General features: G+C 33.3%; 1 protein-coding gene across 4 annotated transcripts in view; it reads left to right on the forward strand.

Annotated features, from left to right (window-relative positions):
* The window catches only part of LOC118199645 (QRFP-like peptide receptor), a 475,922-nt gene that overhangs the window by 148,709 nt on the left and 306,788 nt on the right, over window positions 1–20,425 (forward strand). The gene's annotated exons all lie outside the window — the stretch shown is intronic.

Raw genomic sequence — 20,425 nt, forward strand, 5'->3', positions numbered from 1 at the left:
AATACTACAGGTAATGTAGGATTAAAGTTTGCGAAACTCTGGTGACAACACTAAAGTTCAAGTCTTAGAAATCATGATCCGTTACTAACATAGAGTTCACGTAAGTACAGACCCTGTCCAAATGCCCCTATTCGGCCGTTACTTTCGCAATCGTTGTTAATAAACAGACAACTCCCGTTGCACAGATGTTGTAAATGGCAGAAATATTCCTGTTTCGTCATTTTAAAATTTAACGGCAGAAATTTTATAAAATTTATGATATCTAACGTTTTATACGTTGCTTCGGTCTCTAATTTTGTACTCGTTTTTTAAAAAAGAATTGATTCACACATGACAACAATTGAGTGAGATATTTAACTTCAGAATTTCCAACATTTGATATGTTTTTCCATTTTTCATTGAGCCGGTTAGTAAATATGTAAATTGGATTAATTCCACTTTGAGTTTTACACCTGATGTGCATTCAATGACGATGTCACAAAACCTGTATTATTTAACTCCACAAAAAAAGGTTTTTCCAAAAAGGGCATTTATAAAGCTTGTGTCTCATTGGTAATGTGTAGCTGAAGCCAACTGATTTTTTCGAAGAGTGGAATGGGTGTTTAAGAGTTTCGTGGGCCGTTTTTTGATGAGTGACGTAAACTGCAAGAAAATTCTTGGGTACTCTTGGCAACTGGAAAAGGTGCTGTTATTCAATCACAGGCTTTTGCTAAAAACATTCTGCAATTAACGTTGTTTCTGTTGCACTTAGACGTATAACTAGATAAGACACAATAACACGCCGAACAAATAGTAATTCAGAAGTCAAACAACAAAAATCAGCGTTATATTTTCAAATTTTCACAGGACTAGTTTTGATGGTTTTACCGAACCATCATCCTCAGCTGCAAAAGCGTAATTAACGAGATAGGATATAATAATTAGATAAGATAAGATAACCTGGACAGGAGATAACGTACTAGCGCCATCTGTTGATAAAACCAGAACTAAAACATAATTTCTTTAAAAGCTGAAGGCAAAGATGGATTAGAATTAGGGTCGTTAACTACAACACAAAGATTTTTTTGAATGTGAAATGCCTCTAGAAAATCCAGTTTACCAGTGAAAGATGTTTTCTGAATAATTTTGGCAGCAGAAAAATTGAAAGTGTGATTTTCGGACAAACAATGTTGGGCAACAGAAGACTTCTGTGTTTCCTTTTTTCTAGATATGCTTCATGTTCCTTCATGCGAAATTTTAAGGCTCTCTTAGTTTGGCCAATATAAATTAAACTTCCCGTATGGTTCCGCTACGTAGACGATACTTTTACCCTGTTTGAAGGTAATAAAGTTGATTTAAATGAAGTTCTTTCAGCAATGCATTCTATTGATCCTGCTATTCAGTTCACTTTTGAACATAAGACTTGCAACTCTCTTCCGTTTCTCGACATTCTGGTCACACGTAACACATCCAACTTCAGTACTACGGTTTACCGTAAACCTTCATCAGTTTGCCTTCGACCACAGTTTAAATCATGTCATCCGACTAAACAAAAGTTAGGTTCATTTTATTCCTATGTTTTCCGTGCTCTTCAAGTTTGCTCCTCCAAACTATCCCTTGATGAAAAACTAAATTTTATAAAAGCAATAGCTATTGTCAGGGGCTTTTCACCCAACATTATTAATCAAGCAGTTAAAAAATTCTCATCTCAGCACAGCAAAAGGTACACTCTTGTTTTAGGAGATTATAAAAATTCTGTTGTCATTCCCTTCTCTCCATCAATTAGCTATAAAGTTGCACGTATTTTGCAGAAATTTAACTTTATCGTCGTTTAACCTTCCATCAATAAAATTCCGAGTTCCATACTCAAGGACCCCGTTCCGGATATGAATTCCTGGGGTATTTACCGGATTCTCTGCCAGTGTGGTTTGATTTACATTGGCCAAACTAAGAGAGCCTTAAAATTTCGCGTCAAGGAACATGAGGCATATGTTAGAAAAAAGAAAACACAGAAGTCTTCTGTTGTCCAATATTGTTGGTCCGAAAATCACACTTTCAATTTTTCTGCTGCCAAAATTATTCAAAAAACATCTTCGATTGGTGAACTGGATTTTCTAGAGGCATTTCGCATTCAAAAAAGTCTTTCTTCTGTAGATAACGGCCTTATTTCCAATCCATCTTTGCTTTCAGCTTTTAAAGAAATTATGTTCTAGTTCTGGTTTCATCAACAGATGGCGCCAGTAGCTTATCTTCTGTCCAGGCTTTCTTATCTTATCTAATCATTATATCCTATCTCGTTCATTTGCGCTTTTGCAGCTGAGGATGCTGGTTCGATGAAACCTTCGAAACTAGTTCTGTGAAAATTTCAAAATATGACGCTGATTTTCGTTGTTTAACTTCTGAATACGTATAACTAGATTTAAATGACGATTTTAAATTCAGCTTATATACATGTTTCAAACTTTGGGTGTCTTTTTGCAGCAAAATCTTATTTCTCAGTTTATACGCACATGGACTTACATTGGAATATATACGCTAGTCCATCTAAATAACAATAAATCTGTCTCCAAGTTACAGAGTCTTCAGTGCTACTTTCTAAAACTTTCGCGAAGAATTTCTACCTTCCGGAATCAACCATATATATATTATACTATATTTGGCATATATATATATATATATATATATAATAGTAGCATAATTTTCGAAGCATTGATGTAGGAACACTACGACGTGGAAGCGGAGAAATACTGATTGTAAAGATACTTGATGCTTAAAGCGTCCACCCATTTTTAAGACGAAGCAGTCGAACCGAATTAAATTCCTTATTATTTAGAATTACATTATGTGGCCACAATTCTTTTGGCCCTCCAATCGTGCCCAGATCCAGAACATTCACAATTTTGATATTATTGCCATAGAAGCGAATATACATGATCGCACAAAGCGTCCGGCCAAGAGCAAAGCACAAGCAAAAGTGACGCGTTAAGTTAATAGAAAGAAGGGAGGGAGTCAAAAGTTTCAATTTTTAGTTTTGGTTTGCGATTTGTTGATTGGTCAAGAGGTATCTGCATTAAAAGTTACGTAACATCGCATGATTAATTTGAATGACGCAGTTTAGACTTACGGCACTATTTCTAAGACAGAGAGAGGAAGTTCCCAAATGAAGTAAAACGTAAAAGAGGCTATAGTAAATTAAATTTAGAAGTATGCTTTCATATTTTTTACCTTAAATATATATAAATATTTGGCAACTATATTTGGCATATATATATATATATGTGTGTGTGTGTGTGCGAAATATAGTTGAAAAAAAAAACGAAATTTTATGATATGAATTAGCCATTCATGGTTGTAGAAATAAAAAAATTAAAGGAATTGAAGAGAATATAGGATAGATTTTCTATATAAATAACATAGTTCGATCTCCAGAAATGTCAATACATGGAATTTTGCTTGAGAGTCAATATTAAATAACGTAACCGATCCCGTACAGTTTGCCTCGCGGGAGTAGAACGGAAATCGAACAAGAAACTTTGATCGAGTAAATTATTCAAAGATAAATAAAAATGTCAAGATTAGAAAATACCAATAAATAGAAGGGAAGAGAAAAATAGCAATAACGCTGCTTTTATCATTTACTTTACCTTAAAGGTTTAATTCTAAATTCAAATAATTCTAATTGTAAGGAAAAGCTGAGCATAAGATTTTATCTCAGTCTTAAAAATCAAAGGACTTTTTTCTGATTTCTTTACTTTTTGTGGATAAAAATACAATTTTCTTCTTCTTCTTAGCAACGTCGGATAATTTCTGGATAAAATTGTAATAAAATTTATTTACAGTTATGAATTTTTATGTAACTCAATTTAACCTGTGTAATAGACATAAAAGGTAATAAGATGGTTATTAGTTTGCTATGTTTTGCAAACTACATAAATAATATAAGAGTAAAACTTGTAGAGAATTAATTTCGTGATATGCGGAGTATTTAAAAAAATTGCCATATTAAATATTTTTAATGTGAATGTTGTATATCCATGATATGCATTTAAGAAATAATAAGTAAGGTTATGTAAACTTTTAATAACCTGTGTAAGAACATGAAAAATCAACTGTGTCCTCCCCGTAACTCGAACTTTGTTTTTAGCTGACTGGATGTGATAACTGCTTACATAGCAAGAGCAAACACAAGAAAATTCGATAGCTCTTTCGAGTCCCCATCATTTAAAGAACAATCAGAGAAACGTAAAAGACCCAGCCAAGTATTATACGAGATCCAGTCGACAAAATACAGATGGTGTGGAGTTGTCATCCATCTCTTTTTAGTTTGGGCGCTACTACAAGGTTTGTTTCTGAGAAAGAAAATTGAAAGATCAATTGCTTTCTCACCGAGATTCAGACTATTAATGCGTTCTTGTCAGTTACACTGCGAAAGCACATACAAGGGGATGCAATACGTTTTTACAATGCGCGTTTTGAGATGATAACAGTTTGATCATAGTACTTTTCAGTAGAATTAAAATCGTTCTCCACTTCATTGTGTCTCCTTTAAAAAGAAATAGCAGTGAGAAAAATATTCGTGCTATCCCGAATTAGGCAAACAAAAGGTTTTTTTTCTTATGTTATTATAAAAATAATTGTAAGTGTTCGAAGGAATATTATTAACAGATATCTTTATATTAAAAAGCGGCTCATAGTTTTCACTAAAAGAATTACTTAACCAAATTTCTAAGCTGGAATCATATGTTGTGAGTAAATTTTATTTAACTTACCATGAAGTCGATTAATTTGTGAATTTTACGTTTTCTAGTTTAGAGAAAAATATCTTAAAATTAAACATTATTAAAATGGCTACGATTTAAAAATAAAATGTAAGGCACATCCTTATTAAACGGCCACTGCATGTGCTTTGACAAATGTCTAAATTAATTTGTCGAAAACTAAACTCACGTTATGGCAACATTAAAAAAATTAAACTCGCAAAAATCCGTAAGAGAATAAAGTCCTATTCGCTTTTTGCTGAAGCCATAATTCAGCAAATTCTGCTATTGTAGATTCAATACTGGCACATTTTGATGTCCAGCAACATTAAACTGTCCATTACACCATCGGTTTATGTTTGTTCTTCAGCCCAACAGTATATGAATTGCAAAGCAGTAAGGAAAACGAATGCTGAAAGAATTCGTTTTCTTTACTGCTTACAAATTATTGGCACGAAGCCTTTCCCTGCAGTTTTTAACAATGCATCTTCAAATACTTTATAAGGTATTTCTTCCGCTTTCTTGGCATGCCTTCGTGGTGTGGTGGTCTGCACACTGGGCGCGTATTCCAGAGGTCCAGGTTTCGATTCCCGGCGAAGGCGTTGCATATTTTTCATCTTTCGTGCTTCCAATTAACCTAATGTCTCTATAACTTTACCTTCCGTTTCGGTCGGTATGAAAAATTCCGTGCTCTTGAAAATAAGACAAACCGTTCTTCTTTTTCAGTTATGTTAAGCATGTTTGACATAGTAGAGGGGGAAAATAATGAATTATACGAAACATGCGTGATATTGGGAAATATCTACTACTTATTTTCCACTTCATTGGAAGGGAAAAAATAAGGAAAGAGGTATCCGGTGGTTTAAAATGGGCGTGAGAATCAAATACACTGAAGATTCAAAACATTAAAACCACGTACCCAATAACTTGTCGTGCGACTTTGGCCTGCAAAAGAACTGCAGCTCGCCTTGGTATGAATACCAAAAGCTTATGGTAGATGACAGGTTGTAATAATTGTCTAAGCAGCGGTCACGCAAACTCGATATATTCCGACACGGTGGTGTCTGAGCTCTGAGCTGCCGCTCCATCACATTGAAAATGTGGTCTATCGGGTTAAGATCCGACACGTTAGATGGCCAGAACATTAATTGGAATTTACTGGAATTTATTCCTATGCTTCTCGAACCACCTAACACGGTTCCAGCCTTGTGACATGGAACGTTGTTCTGCTGCAAGATTCCGTTTCCAATTGGGAAGATAGACTCCATATAAGGATGTTTAGATCCACCGATGTCAACATCCCGTAAAGCATACTACCGCCACCACCAGCTTGTGTATAATCTTCTGTACAGGGGGGAGCAGTTGTTCGCCTAAAAGACGATGTATCTTGACACGACCATCGACGTGGTGAATGAGTAATTGCGATTCGTCCGACCTGGAAACTGTCTTACAGTTCTCCATGGTTTAGTCTCTATGTTCTCGTGCCTACTGTAAGCGTAGTGACAATGATGATTGGTCAACAGAGGCGTATGAATGTGATATCTGCTGCGCAGTCCCATATTCAACAGTGTCCGCTGAATTGTGTGTTTCGAAACACTTGCACTTGGACCTGCATTGTACTGGGCTGTCAACTGAGCCACTGTCTGTCACCCATTTTGCTGTATCTAGCGGGAAAGTCGCCGACGTTCTTTTCCTTTGATGACACGTGGACGTTCAACACCTTGGCATCTATTGCTGTCGTCATTTATCCACTTTGCATAAATACTAATAACGGCAGATCGTAAAAACCTACAACTCGTACAGTTTAGGAAATAATCATTCCGAATCTTCGGATCAGATGCACTTTATCAGATTCGCTTAGATCAGCAACCTTTCCCTTCACTCGAGATTTTTTTCAGACCATTATGTTTCTTTCTTCTTTATTGATTATTTTACGACAGAAAGTTTCAAGATTAAGTGTGGCAACCGATAAATAGCTACAGCTGTCGTTTACTCTCAAACTATATGTTCGAGTAATACGTTCGAGTCTTATGAAGTAACAACACAGCACAATTTAAAAAATTATTAATTAAATTCAACCTCTCTGTAGAAAACAGTAATCAATATACTATCATGAACGAGTTAAGAAATATATTTTATCTTCATTCTCAGTTTATTTAGCGTTGCAAAAATTATTATTATGCTTTATTTAAAAAATGATTAAAATTGCTTTATTATGTTCATTTCTCATGCATCTGTAAAACAGTGGGCTACATGAAAAACAAATAAAAGAATAAAAGTTTTATAAATTCAGTTTAATTTAAAATTTATAAAATAATTATTCTAGTGATAATTTATAGTGTACTTTAAGGTAAACAAGACATTAAATACACTAAATAGCCAAACATTATTATCACCTACTCAATGAGGTGTTGCGCTATCTTGGCCTTTGCATGGATGTTACAAGTTCTTTGTAGACAGGTTGAACCAAATAACTAAGCAGCAGTCAAAGTCGAGATAGGGGGCAAGAACATTGATTGCAATTCATCCTTATGCACCTCGAACCACCCTAACACAAACTGAGTGTTGTGACATGGAGCGTTGCCCTGCTGGAAGATTCGATATTCAGTTGGGAAGACAAGACGCCATGTAAGGATGAAACTGATCCGCAATTATATTCAGATAGTCCGCAGATGTGATGGTCTCTTCTACCACAACTAAGGGTCCCAGAGCCGCCTCTGTCAGAAGAAACCTCAAAGCATAATACCATCACCACCAGCTTCTGTATGATGTTATGTATATGGGGAAGCAATTGTTCTCTTAAAAGACTATATACCGTGACACCACCACCGACGTGATAAATCAGAAATCGTGATTCATCGGACTAGACAACTGTCTTTCACTTACCCATGGTCCAATATTCGGAAATAATAATCATTGTCAAATACTGCAGGCGTATTTGACAATGATGCTCTGTCAACAGAAGCACGCGAGTGGGACGTCTGCTGTGCAAACGCCTAAACGCTTACACGTGGTCTTGCATTGTATTGGGCAATCAGATGAGCCACTGTCTGGTACCGAATTTGCTGGACCAATAGGAACAGTCTCCGATGTCGTTTTTCTTGTGATGATACATGAACGTTCAACATCTTGGCATCTACTACTGGTGACATTTGTCCACTTTTGCGTAAATACAACGGCGGATCGTAAACAACCCACCAGCCGTGCAATTTGGGAGACACTCATTCCGAGTCTTCGGGTCATTACAATCGGCCCTCTATCATATTAGCTTAGATCATCAGCCTTTACCATTACTCACAAAAGTAAGAGCAAAAATGGTTCCTTTATCCTTATCCTTTATACGCACAAAAATTGACGGAATATCGTCCAAGGCGCGACGTCTCCGGCTCGATGATAAGCAAGGCCAAGAAAACACATGATGTTATAAAATGCCGGACGTATTAAAGTGGAGGTCTGAATGATTCCTTTATCTTCTCCAGCAGCAGGTAAATATGGTTTACACTTAATCACGTGCCCTCCACGTCATCCAGATGAGTTCATTGAAAATTTTGGGGATGGTCATAATGTTTTGGCTCGTCTGTTTAGTTCTCTTTACAAAATTCTTCTGCAATTTGTATTAACGTTCTGTGTTTTTCTTGTGAGGAACAAGAACAAGAAATTTTTAAAAAATTGACTTTTCTTTTTAAAATACTAATTGATTTTAAAATAACCTTGAAAATAATGAACAAAGACAGACATTATGATTATATTCACATTTCTTTAAAATTATTCGCTAATTTTCATTTAACATGGCAAATATCTCTCAACTAAGGTACGACATTGCATCTGCATTGCATCTCAACTCATAAGATATTGCATTTGTTTTCCCTTTAAATTCAATTAACTTGTAGCACTCTTATAATACTTCTTTTTAAAAATCACATTTAAAGATAATTTCGGATTCTCACTTTCAGTAATTCATCGTATTTGTTATTCGACTTATATCAGTTAATGACATTTAAAACAAAATTCATTTATCAAAATATAAAAAATTTTTAAAGCGATCAGAACATTAAGCTAAATAAACTTTTAGGTCGGAAGATAAAGAAAAATGTTATATCCCACTGAAAGATAAAATTACAATTTCTCAGGTCAGGTTCGAAACATTAGAGCGCTATGAACGCTATTTCCTACTCATGTTCATTCTTTAATTATCGCGTAATAAGTTGTTTCTGTGAAACACCTTATTTTTGCGAAATATGTATTAAAGCTAAAAAAATATGTTTTCCTACTGGCGCTACTTTTATAGAATTTCATTGGGTAAATTAGAACTATGAAAAACGAGATTACTACAGTAATAAAAATATCTTTCTAAATAATGGATCCGAGCGGAAAGAGCAATGATTATTGGTAATTTGAACTGGGCTTCAATTCTGGCGAAGATATAAGAAGTCGTTCCTTCATTAGACAGATCTTACATATTGTACCTTAATCCAAATAATTTAATTTTTTATAAATAATACCACATTGTTTCACTGTTTATTATTCAGGTCAAAAATATGTAAAATTAAATTATTTTAAGAGGCAAACTTAGCATCAATCAATGATTAAGCACAATATTTTTCATCCAAAAACTTATGAAATACATTTTTTATGTTATTTCTGAATATCTCTCACTTACTTAAAATTTCAAATAGATATATTTAGAATTAAACGAAATTAAAAGAAAAAACTTTTTCGTATTTTTTATGATTGCTATGCAAAGGCTAGTGAAACTAGTGACTAAATGCAAAGACTAGTGGAACAAAATTACCAATTTCTAGTATAAAGTTTCAGAGAAAAATAACACCTAAGTGAATGGAAAATTAAAATATAATTAAGAAGATAAACAACTGACATCATCTTAAAATTCATCTCATGCTGAAATCTTTAATTGAATTTTTCGAGCTTGGAAAACTGAGTTGCTACTCACTTTCTGGACTAGAAAGGCGAGAATCCTTTTTAATTAACCCAAATCTTAATTTAAAAGCTCAGGTTATTTTAAAAGATGTTTCTGATGTGAATAGAAAAAATTATTGAATACAAAATAATCACATGTATATTTAGGCGTAATCTAAAAATTTGCGTAAAACACAAGCAACTTCATTAAGACATATAAAGTTACATAATTGTTTGCAGACATGCAATTAAATGCACATTTTTATTTTGTACAAAAAATCTGACATTAGTTTGCTTTAACTTCTAGAGACATTAGGACTTTTTTTAATGCAGAAAACATGAAAAATGAGCAATGCCCTCGCCAGGACTTGAACCTTGGACCTCGAAAATACTCTCTCGAAATACGCACCGAGCGTGCTGACCACTACACTACGAAAGCAAGCTAAGAAGGCGGAAGAAATGGTTTATATACTCTTCTTTTTAAAGGGCGTCAGGGGATTAGAGAACCCAATCGCCAAATCCTGGTGGTGGAGAGTCATCATCCACCACATTTTTTTAGTTCAGGTGCCACTGTAGAGATAGTAGGTTTTTTATTAATACAGAAAACATGAAAAATAAGCAATGCCCTCGCCGGGACTAGAACCTCGGGCCTATGGAAATACGCGTTGAGTTCGCTGACTATTATACCACGAAGTTAAGAAGGCGGGAGAAATACCTTATAAACTCTTTGAATGATAGTAATTTCAAAACTCTTTTATGTATTTCAATGGGAAATATAGCCGAACAACTAATATTCAAAAATACGCGAATTATGTATATGTAGTACATAAACCTTCGTAATACATGTTTTCTATTTATATCTACCTCAATACATCAGGACAGTAATACTGTTGGATATTGTAAAAAGCTTTACAAAATCTGACTCGAAACATTCTTTGACAAATTTAAGACAAACTTCATATCTAAATATAGATATTCAGTCAAACGACTATTTCTTAAGCATGGACATAGACGTTTCAGAGCAATCGACTAAAACCTTATGAAAATAATCCCAAATAAAAATAGCACCAGTACAAGTGAACATGGGATCGTTTCAAATCTTCAAAAGCACACAGCATATGCTAGTGGTTTGGATCTTTATGTTGTCTTTTGCATAAACATTATGTTATATTGAGGGAATTATTTGCCTCTCGAAACTAAAAAGGATTTTGTTACGATACATTGTGCAATGCAAAATTTTTGTAAACGGGCATTCTAATTTTTTTTGCAGGAAACGTTTCGAAATTTTTACAGGTAACTTACTCAAGGATCTCTTATGATGTTTTACAGCAAACAGATGAAGCACAGTTGCAAACTATAATCAAGATAGCTGTAAATTAGATATTCTGGATATTCCTGACTAAATGTTTAAGCGGATAGTCACCTAATAAAGTTATTTAAAACACGAAAATAACATGTAATGATTTTAATGAGTTCAGCTACTCTCATTTCTAAAGTCCAGCTAGCAAAATAATAATAGACATAAAGAAATGTATGTGATTTTTCTAAATTATTTGGATTATTAATACATTACAGACAAATTAAAAAGAAAAGTCAAATATCTTATGCTTTGCCGAATGGCGGGATGTGGAAATAAAAATATTTGGTACAATTCCGTTATGTACGTGCCACACATTTATGTCTGTGTGTACTATTTTGTTGCTCATGTGCTAATCATTTGTGTGTGTGCGTGTGAATGGATAAATAGTTTTGTCTTCAGATGGCACTATTGTTGGAACTCGACGAGTGTTCCACTTAGTTTATTATCAAGAATTTCATGAAAAGTTGTAAATCATTATATAAATAAAGAAACAACTTCAAAATTGGCAGTTTGAGCTTCCAGGTGCACAAATAATCGCCTGGCGATGAATGGTAGCTCTATACATTGAAGCAAAAGGAAGTACATTTTAAAACCACTTTTCGTTATTTGTAAACTTTTTATTCTAAGTTATTACTAAAATTATAGAGTTGAGAAAAAATGCACTTTTCATTTTAAATCCTGGAGATGCGCCCTATGCATTTCAGAAATTCTTAAATAAAACCTAAGATGGGTATGTAAATTTTTTATATCTGAATTCCATTCTTAAAATATTTTTTATTAATTATAAGTATCATAAGGAGTATTTATAATTTTTTGGAAAATAATGAATGTAATACTTGAAAAAGGTATGTTTTCTATAATTTTATCACCCTTTAATAAAATATATCTCGAACATAAATTAATTGTTTTTACTTCATAAATAATGTTTGAGAAAATCATTTTACATAGTATTAGTCAATAGTTATTTAATATTATAGTACTTGTTTTTATTTTAGTTGTAAACTGTATTAAATTTGATAGACATAAAAGTTCAAAGAAAAAAGCATAATGAAACCCATTTGCCTAATAACGCAGACGAAACCAAACACGAAACATATAAATTAAGTTCTCTACAGTTGAAACAAAATTAGAGTTAAGAAAGATAAAGTATTTGAGCTAAATAGTTATGCATTCGAAACGTAAAAAATATGAATAAGCAATCATGCGTCTAATTTTCATTAGAAAGATGAAGACTAAAGCTATTACTACAAACGCTTTATAGGGACATTGGCTTACACTGTTTTCTAGTTGCTTGATAATTAGGGAGACTATGCTTAAGATCACCTTTCAAATATGAGAGCTCTCTTCATAATTAGTAAAGAAATAATTACACGCAGATGCTTATAATTATATTTTAAGCAACCTAACGAGATAATTGCAAATATCATTTGCAGATAATGTATGTTATGAATAAACATTACTTCTTATCTGCACTATTAAAAAACAGCAGATTGTACATACAGCATTTTAAAAGAAGAAAAATAATATTTTACACAAATGTAATAAAAGATTTAAATTTTCAAAATATTTGTGAAGGTAAGACTTTTTTTTCCATTCTTTATGTAGTCTGAGCTTATTATTGCTAAATGTCAGCAAACTTGGGGAGTGGTGTAGTAATAAGTAAAATAATGTAATAAAGAAATTAAAGGAAAGAAATTAAATATTTTACTGCAAAAAATTCTGTAATGTAGTTATATTATTATGGTAATGAGCCAATAAAATATAATCATCAGTTTTGAAAGCAGAAAAAGAGCTGATTTGAGCCATAATTTACATTTAAAAAATACGTTTAAATAGCTTTTATAATTGTTAAGAAAATTCAAAAATGGTATTAGGAAGGAATTCAATAACATATTCTGAATTTTACAGAAGGATATTTTACAGAATGAAAATGTTCATTTTCCTACTCTATGATATTTGTAAAGTTTCCAATTATGCAAAAGTCACAGAAGATATTAAATTTCCTGCTCTAATATTGGTAGTAAAATTATAAACTTATTGTAACATTCATAAGACGGCAGATTATATCCTATTATTCCTTAGCATCTTAACATTAGGTAATACACGGTTATGCCGTATATATTTCTGCCATATGCGTCATGCAAAAATCTTAGAAATGTTACACTCGATGGCGGAGCGCTTTATTTTCCGGATAGAAGTTTAAACTTTTAGATATATCGGAACTTTCGTGATTTGAATTGTGTCGACAAAGCAATTAACGTTTATCTTTTCCCGAACCAAAAAAACTCTGTAGGTTAATATTCAGCTGATGTAATGTTAGTCCCAAAGGCACACGTTTTAACCAATGACTTTTGTTCTTCGTATGGCAGTATCATTTGAATACGTGTGCCTTGGTATTTTCCAGTAAATATATTAAATGTATTTTAATTTAAAACCACTTTATTAGTCTTTTCTAATAACAACTGATTATATATTTTAAAGGAAAATCTCACAGCTTAATGTTTGAATTCGTAAGTATCGACTGTACTTATTCCTTAATATTCATCGTGCTAGTTAAAGGGTAGGTTCACAAGTAAAAAAAATCGTCAATGTCAATCCTACATACCAGGCTTTGATTATCTTCCAAGTCATTCTGAATTTAAATTACGGCAAAGCACGCGAGGGATAAGGAAATGGATGCCTTTGTGGAAGATTTTTTAAAAGGAAACTGGATTTTATTCATGTTACACATGCGAAAAACCACGAAATCTCCTATGCATGTCGCCCGTTTGCTGGGGTTTGAATCTGGGTAAAACTAACAATGTCCAGCATTTTTACCTTTTCGCTCCTAGTGGATCACGAAGTCATTTTGTTTCTTCATTAGGAAATGCAAAGTATTACAATATTACTCAGATGTTCATAACTACAATTACTACATGAAAAACAAATGAGCATTTTAGCGTTTACTGGAAGGAAACTTTACCCTGCCAAGAAACACAAAAACTAACGCTCAAAAGGTATTTTAGGTTTACATTAATGTCCCATTTCAGAACTAAAGCTTTTTGTCAGAAATTTAGGAATCTGTTTCTAAATTTCTTACAAAAAGCTTTAGTTCTGAAAATCTAGGAATGGGGGAGGGGGCCAAGGAAAGTAAAAATTAGAACGATTTCACAATTATAACAAATTTAAATATGAACAAAGCTACGATGAAAATTTTTGTAAATGCTGTCTCAAACAACCGAGAATAACTGATCAAGAAATAAAATAACTATGAAAACAAATAGAAAATAGAGCTTCTAAAATTTTGCTGTGCGATGCTTCTAAATGGAAACTGAACTCTGTGCCGCTCCAGACTTTCCTACTGGAGATCTTCTTCTGTTTATAAATTCTCATCGTTACACAATCATTCAAAATTGTGATTCTGATGAACATTACTACTTTCGTGAGCATTGTAATATTACGTAATGAAGTAACTACATTATTAAAATTAATTAGAGTAAATTTGCACGCATGCGATGCATACAAATCTCTATTCCACCTAAATCATAAACCATAAATCTTAATCCACCACCATAAATCTTAATTTTATTCATAATGAAAACATGTATTCTGTCAAATAAATATGATCTTTTATTATTTTTGGTGAGAATTAATGTGGCTGGTAAGATTTTCTCTCCTTTAATACCTTCTCGAGGGAATACGTGTTTCCACATCCGACTAAGAAACATGCATAAGAAACTAAGGAAAAACTGCTGTTTAATTGGAAGGTTTTACACAATATATTCCCCTTTCTAAACAATCTGTATATTATACACACGTACTCCATGCAAGAAGTTAGCACAAGAATTTTACAGACCTACAAACCAAAATTCATTTTTATTTGGACTGTATGAGACATCTGCTTCTGTGTTGTTTCACATACAAATGAATGCTTATTATGCGACTTAATAAAGAAAATGACTATTTGCTGTGCAACAGACCGTCATGTGTTACCCAATATGACATTTGCTAATTTTATTACAGTGTGTTCTGCACTAATTGTTAGTAATAATATGAAACACTGTAAAAATTATTTATTCGTAGAAACTGTAAGTATACATATTTATGAAACACAGTTTTCCAACAGCATACAACTATCTGCTTTAATACGATTTTTACACATTTCATTGTATATCTAGGGATATTACGAAGTTTTTCCTTAATTTATTCTAATTGGCAATCTTAGTCATGTTATATAAGTTATACAATAGAAGACTATGAATGGTAAGTGACTATAAGTGGTGTTCATTTTCACCTCTGCTAAGATGTGTGTATTGTTTATGAACACAGACTGTTTCAAACATCCTTAAAACATTAGACAGGTACAAACTGGAGAAATGCGTATTCATAGTATTTAGATATGGCTGTCTCTATAACAATCTTGTCTTCATACGGAAAGTTTATATATGTCATTTCGCACTAATTTGTTAAACTCTGGGTTGTTGTTTGTTCTCTTACAGCAAGACAGTGGGCTGCCAAATAGCATTTTAAAAGGCCTCGACGTCAGTAATCATATTTCCAAAACCATGGGCTTGGTATTTTATCGCTTTGGGATAAAATACCAAGCAAAACTTGACACTACTTTTCGTGAGGTACAAACGAGACTGCATAAACAAATTCCAGAGTTTCATGTTAGGTAATTTTGACCACAGATATAATCACTTCTATTAAACTATACCACATCTGTTTTTCATAATTGCTTTAAAGCTGTTTCCTTTTTACAAATGTTGCATAACTGATTTTTACAAGTAATAGTAAATAATAGTGCTACAGACAATATTCCGCAAGAACGAACATCCCACTAAAATGGCATAAAGTCTATTTCTGTATCTGAAATTTCATGCATAATTGCTAAAACTATTGTATCAGCTTTTTATATATAACAAAGTATTATAGCAATCTGACTACCATGCCAACAAAGCTCCGGACCTTCCAGTTGCCAGCGGGAAGTGCTTCCAATTACATCATAAAGGCACGTTGTAAGGAGAGATAAAATAACTCACAACTATTTAACGAAATACAGAAATTTGTAAGAACTGTATAAATGTATTAAATTTAAATTTCTGAAGAAATATTCCAGAAGAGGTAAAGTTATGATATAAATACCAAGAATAATTTAAATTTGTACAGATACAATTACGCAAACATTTTTATGGGATGCTAAACGAATGAAGTAACAATTACACAGAAGCAACAATAAAATAAATATAAGATAATAATAATAATAAGTATTTATAATACGTCAAAACATAACATAATAAGTATAATAACTATTTAGGATAACATACATAACTAGTATTTAGAATACGTCAAAACATAACTTTGTTTTATTGAGATTAGGCAAAGCACACTAGGGCTATCTGCCTAAGGGGAGGGATGCTTTCGTGGAGGACTTTCTAAGAGAAACTGGCTCATAACGCGTTACACATGGGGAAAACCGCGAAAACGCCCATGCCGCCAGACCGTTCGCGGGATTCGAACCTCGGACCGAACTACTTTACCGCTCGGCCGCTGGTGGACTCCGTCAAAGCGTAACATAATAAGTATAATAACTATTTAGGATAGCATACATAATAAGTATTTAGAATACGTGTAAAGAAAGTAATAAAAACATACGAAACGATATCCCGAACTAGGAAAAAATATGCATATTAAAATAAAATTAAATATGAAATAAATTTAATCTCGAATAAAACCTAGTAGCAAACTTATTTAAAAAATTGGCGTTAAAGATGTAAAGAAAAGATCTAAATCCGTTCAACTTCATAATTATAATTCAATGTGTCAATTAAGCTACTGTCTTCTGAAAACACTTTTAAGGAAATGAAGCGTTTATTAAAAAATGGCGTTTTAATCGTTTCTTTACCAAGAGAGAGTCATTTTAAAAATTTTTTCCTGAGCTTTCTTTCGTGTTTTTTTTTTTTTTTTTTTTTTTTTTTTTTTTTTTTCCCATTCTGCATTTTTCAAATGTAGTATAAAAGAATAATTCAACCCAAAAAAAAAAGAAAGAAAGAAAGAAATCTGAATGCGTATTTTAAGTGCTTCTTTATGTGAAGGTCACATTTCTTGACATGACGATTGATTTTCGTTAAAGAAACAAAACGAAAAAGGCTGAGAATCTGAACATTTAAGAAAACGCCTCTGGTCCTTTTCCTTCCCTTCGGTATTATTTTCTCATTTTATTTTTATTGTTAATGCAAAAAGATGAGTTAACTTTTAAAATTGCATTTAAAAGTAGGGAAATATGCAGAAACGTATAATTTAGGTCTAGGATACAAAAGTTTACAGTGGTGGCCAAAATTGTGGACACTTTTGGAAATTTTTATGTTTTTGAACTTTGTATGCTTATAGAAAACGTTACGTTTCACAAAATTCAAACTTGTATATATCATTTTAAAGAGACTTTATTACTGAATTCAATACAAAACACACAATTCAATTATTTGCAATACAAAAAAAAATTATATGTACTTTATTATAAATAAAAAACACACTTATGAAGTGGCCTCTTTATGCCCTCTTAATGCTTAAATTAAATTTTCAAACTCTTTATTCTAAAAATAGTAGTTTCATTATGCGCTGCATCATTTCGAGGCTAATCCATCACATTTGACGCTTACATAACACTGATGACATAAAATGGAACTAAAACGCTAACATTCATTCATATGTTTCATCATAAGTATATACCGATATTCAGGGTGCCTTTGATTGACTTGAAGTGGCAGGATATACTATTGAGATTTAAAGACATGGACTGTCCCCAAACCCTCTTTGATCTCTTTCACAGTTATCTGAACAATACATCCATGACGTGGTGTCCATATAACACACATTAACGAGAGCCTGACCGCAGCTATCCTATAATAGACCTCTGTTGTGGAATGTAGTGTCAGACTGGGCCGTAGATTTGCTAGATGTAAGCAATAATGCGGGTATACTGCCTTACGCTGATGAATTTCTACTGGTCAAAGGACGTACTAGAAGGTAGTATGAAACTGGCTGACAACAGACCTTTAATCTTTTAATATAATCAAATGGACCCAAAACCCAATGTATTGTTTCTGTGTCCAAGACGCAACGAATATTTATCAGCCCAAAAAGAAGGAATACTCTTTCACCCTGCATGGATCTGGACGGAAGATTTATCAAAATAGTGAGACGTCTGCAAAATGTCATAATTGATATTCAGCTAACTTGGCCTGACCATATACTGCTCATCGGCCAATACCTGGACAAATTCTCGAACTCCTTGAATAGATCCGCAGCTGATAAGTGGCAAGTAGCATATGGATGCATAGAATCTGGCATCAAACTGATACAGAACGTAAAGAGCTGCATGAGGCTTCTGTATGTGTCTCCCATATTACCAAGAACATGTCACAACAACTTCGTTCTGCACAACGTCTCTTTCTTCAACGTCTTTTTCAACGTACTTTCCCAGCCACCGCTGTAAATGTGCATGCTGAATTTTTCTTTCTTCAACTAGTAGTACAGGGAAAACGCCCTATGGTGCGCACATTAAGACTCAAAACTAATCTGAAATTCTGGAACCATAATTACCTCTACGCGAACACTAAATTTAGTATAGCGATATTGCCATGTCACTCAGCGTATTGTAATATTACAACAAAACCAACAGTGCCATGTTTCCTGGAGTCATGTACTATTTACACGATTGTCCCAAAGAGCTGAGAATTATGTGGGCTGCAAGGGACCAACTTGCAATTTTTTGGAACCTGGAGACTGGATTACCATAATTCAGTGTTCTAGTCAGAGTTCGCTGTATTAAGAGCGACTACACAGCACTATGCTAAAATTGAACCTTTCATGTCGATCTAAGCAGACTTCGCAATGCATCTTGCATGCTATTCAAAGATGACATAATAGATACAATATTATCAAGGAAATCCAAAAGTCTTTAATCTCATTTTCCAGATATCACACTAAAACTCCAGTGAGTTCGCTCACACAATGGGATTTTTGGTAAAGTAAAAACGGATGAAATTCCGAAATTACCTGCATTAGATCTCAACGCAAGGTCATTACACAATTCTCTAAATCGCATATGAAGACAACTTCAAAGGCCCTATTAGTGGACCAATGGCAGAAGATTTGGGGTGATGCAGACACGTGTAAACCAAAAGTCAGCGAAAAGCTACATAGCTTTATATCTGAACGTAGATTTTCGCATGCCATAGCTAATGCGTGAACTACCTACATCATATCGGTATTTGGGACAGTGACATATGCACATATAAAGGGGTTTGAAACCATAACCACTATTTATTTAAATGCCCTAAAAGCGAGAAATTTTCACCTTAGAAAACCATTCGGGGAAAATTGCAAGAATTCATACTCAATTAAATATATTTAATTGAGTACTCAATTGTTATATTTCATGGAATACGCAGCAGCTGTGTCGAAGCTGCAACGAAACAGCTGCTTTCAGGGTTTGCAAGATTAATTTGAATATTTGAGTAATACATAACATTATTCTGGCATGCGTTGCTGCTATTTATTTTAAAAGCGCGCCTCTGCACTACAGTCAGTGTAGCTTGAACATTTTCTACTTTTTTACCACTATACAATTTATAATATGCGTATTATTCCAGACAACGGTATACTGGCACATTAGACATCTTTATAAGTTCTTTCCGAACTTCCATCTACAATGCAAATTCTGCATAGCAGCAGTAATATATATTCATTTGAATTCTAGAATATTTATATTGGAATATGTCAATGTATTAGTATTGGAGTACAAGACTGTAATATAGTATTGCATTTATATTATAACCGTTATATATAGAGATAAATTGATAGATACAGATATGTACTTGTACTGGTGGCCCAGGGCTTTCTGAAGAAGTAACACTGGGTACAGGCCCCTAGTCCTAGTTCTGCTAAAGCGCAGAACATTTTTCAACGGTATTTATTTAATGATTTGTAACGCATATTGCACAGCATTATTATGCTCGTATATGTATAACCTAGAACTCTCAAAATAATGTTAACTGATTAACTGACTTGCATTTATGTTACATATCATGAAAATGACGAAAGAGCCCTAGCAGTGAGTCCATCTGCTATCATTCGAATCGGGATCAAAATCTTCATGGTCAACAATCTTATCCATTTGATCACTGTTGGGTGTGCAGAGCTTAGAATGCTATTAATCAGTCTCATTCGTTTGTGATCTTGTAATAGCGGATATTTTCCCCCCATGAGATTAACTTGCTTTATTATAAGTTTAAATCTTTCATCTTATTAATTATATTACTTTTTGAAGAAACAATATAAATGAAGAAACAATACGTTCTGCAGAAAGCGTTGTGTTAAAATGCATTTAGAAATGAATAAGAGTTCTGCTTTGAAAATGATAAGCCTTTAC

Source organism: Stegodyphus dumicola, chromosome 4 (assembly GCF_044657685.1).
Source record: "Stegodyphus dumicola isolate Sdum_Otavi_A_Nest chromosome 4, ASM4465768v1".
In the NCBI taxonomy this organism is placed as follows: domain Eukaryota; kingdom Metazoa; phylum Arthropoda; class Arachnida; order Araneae; family Eresidae; genus Stegodyphus; species Stegodyphus dumicola.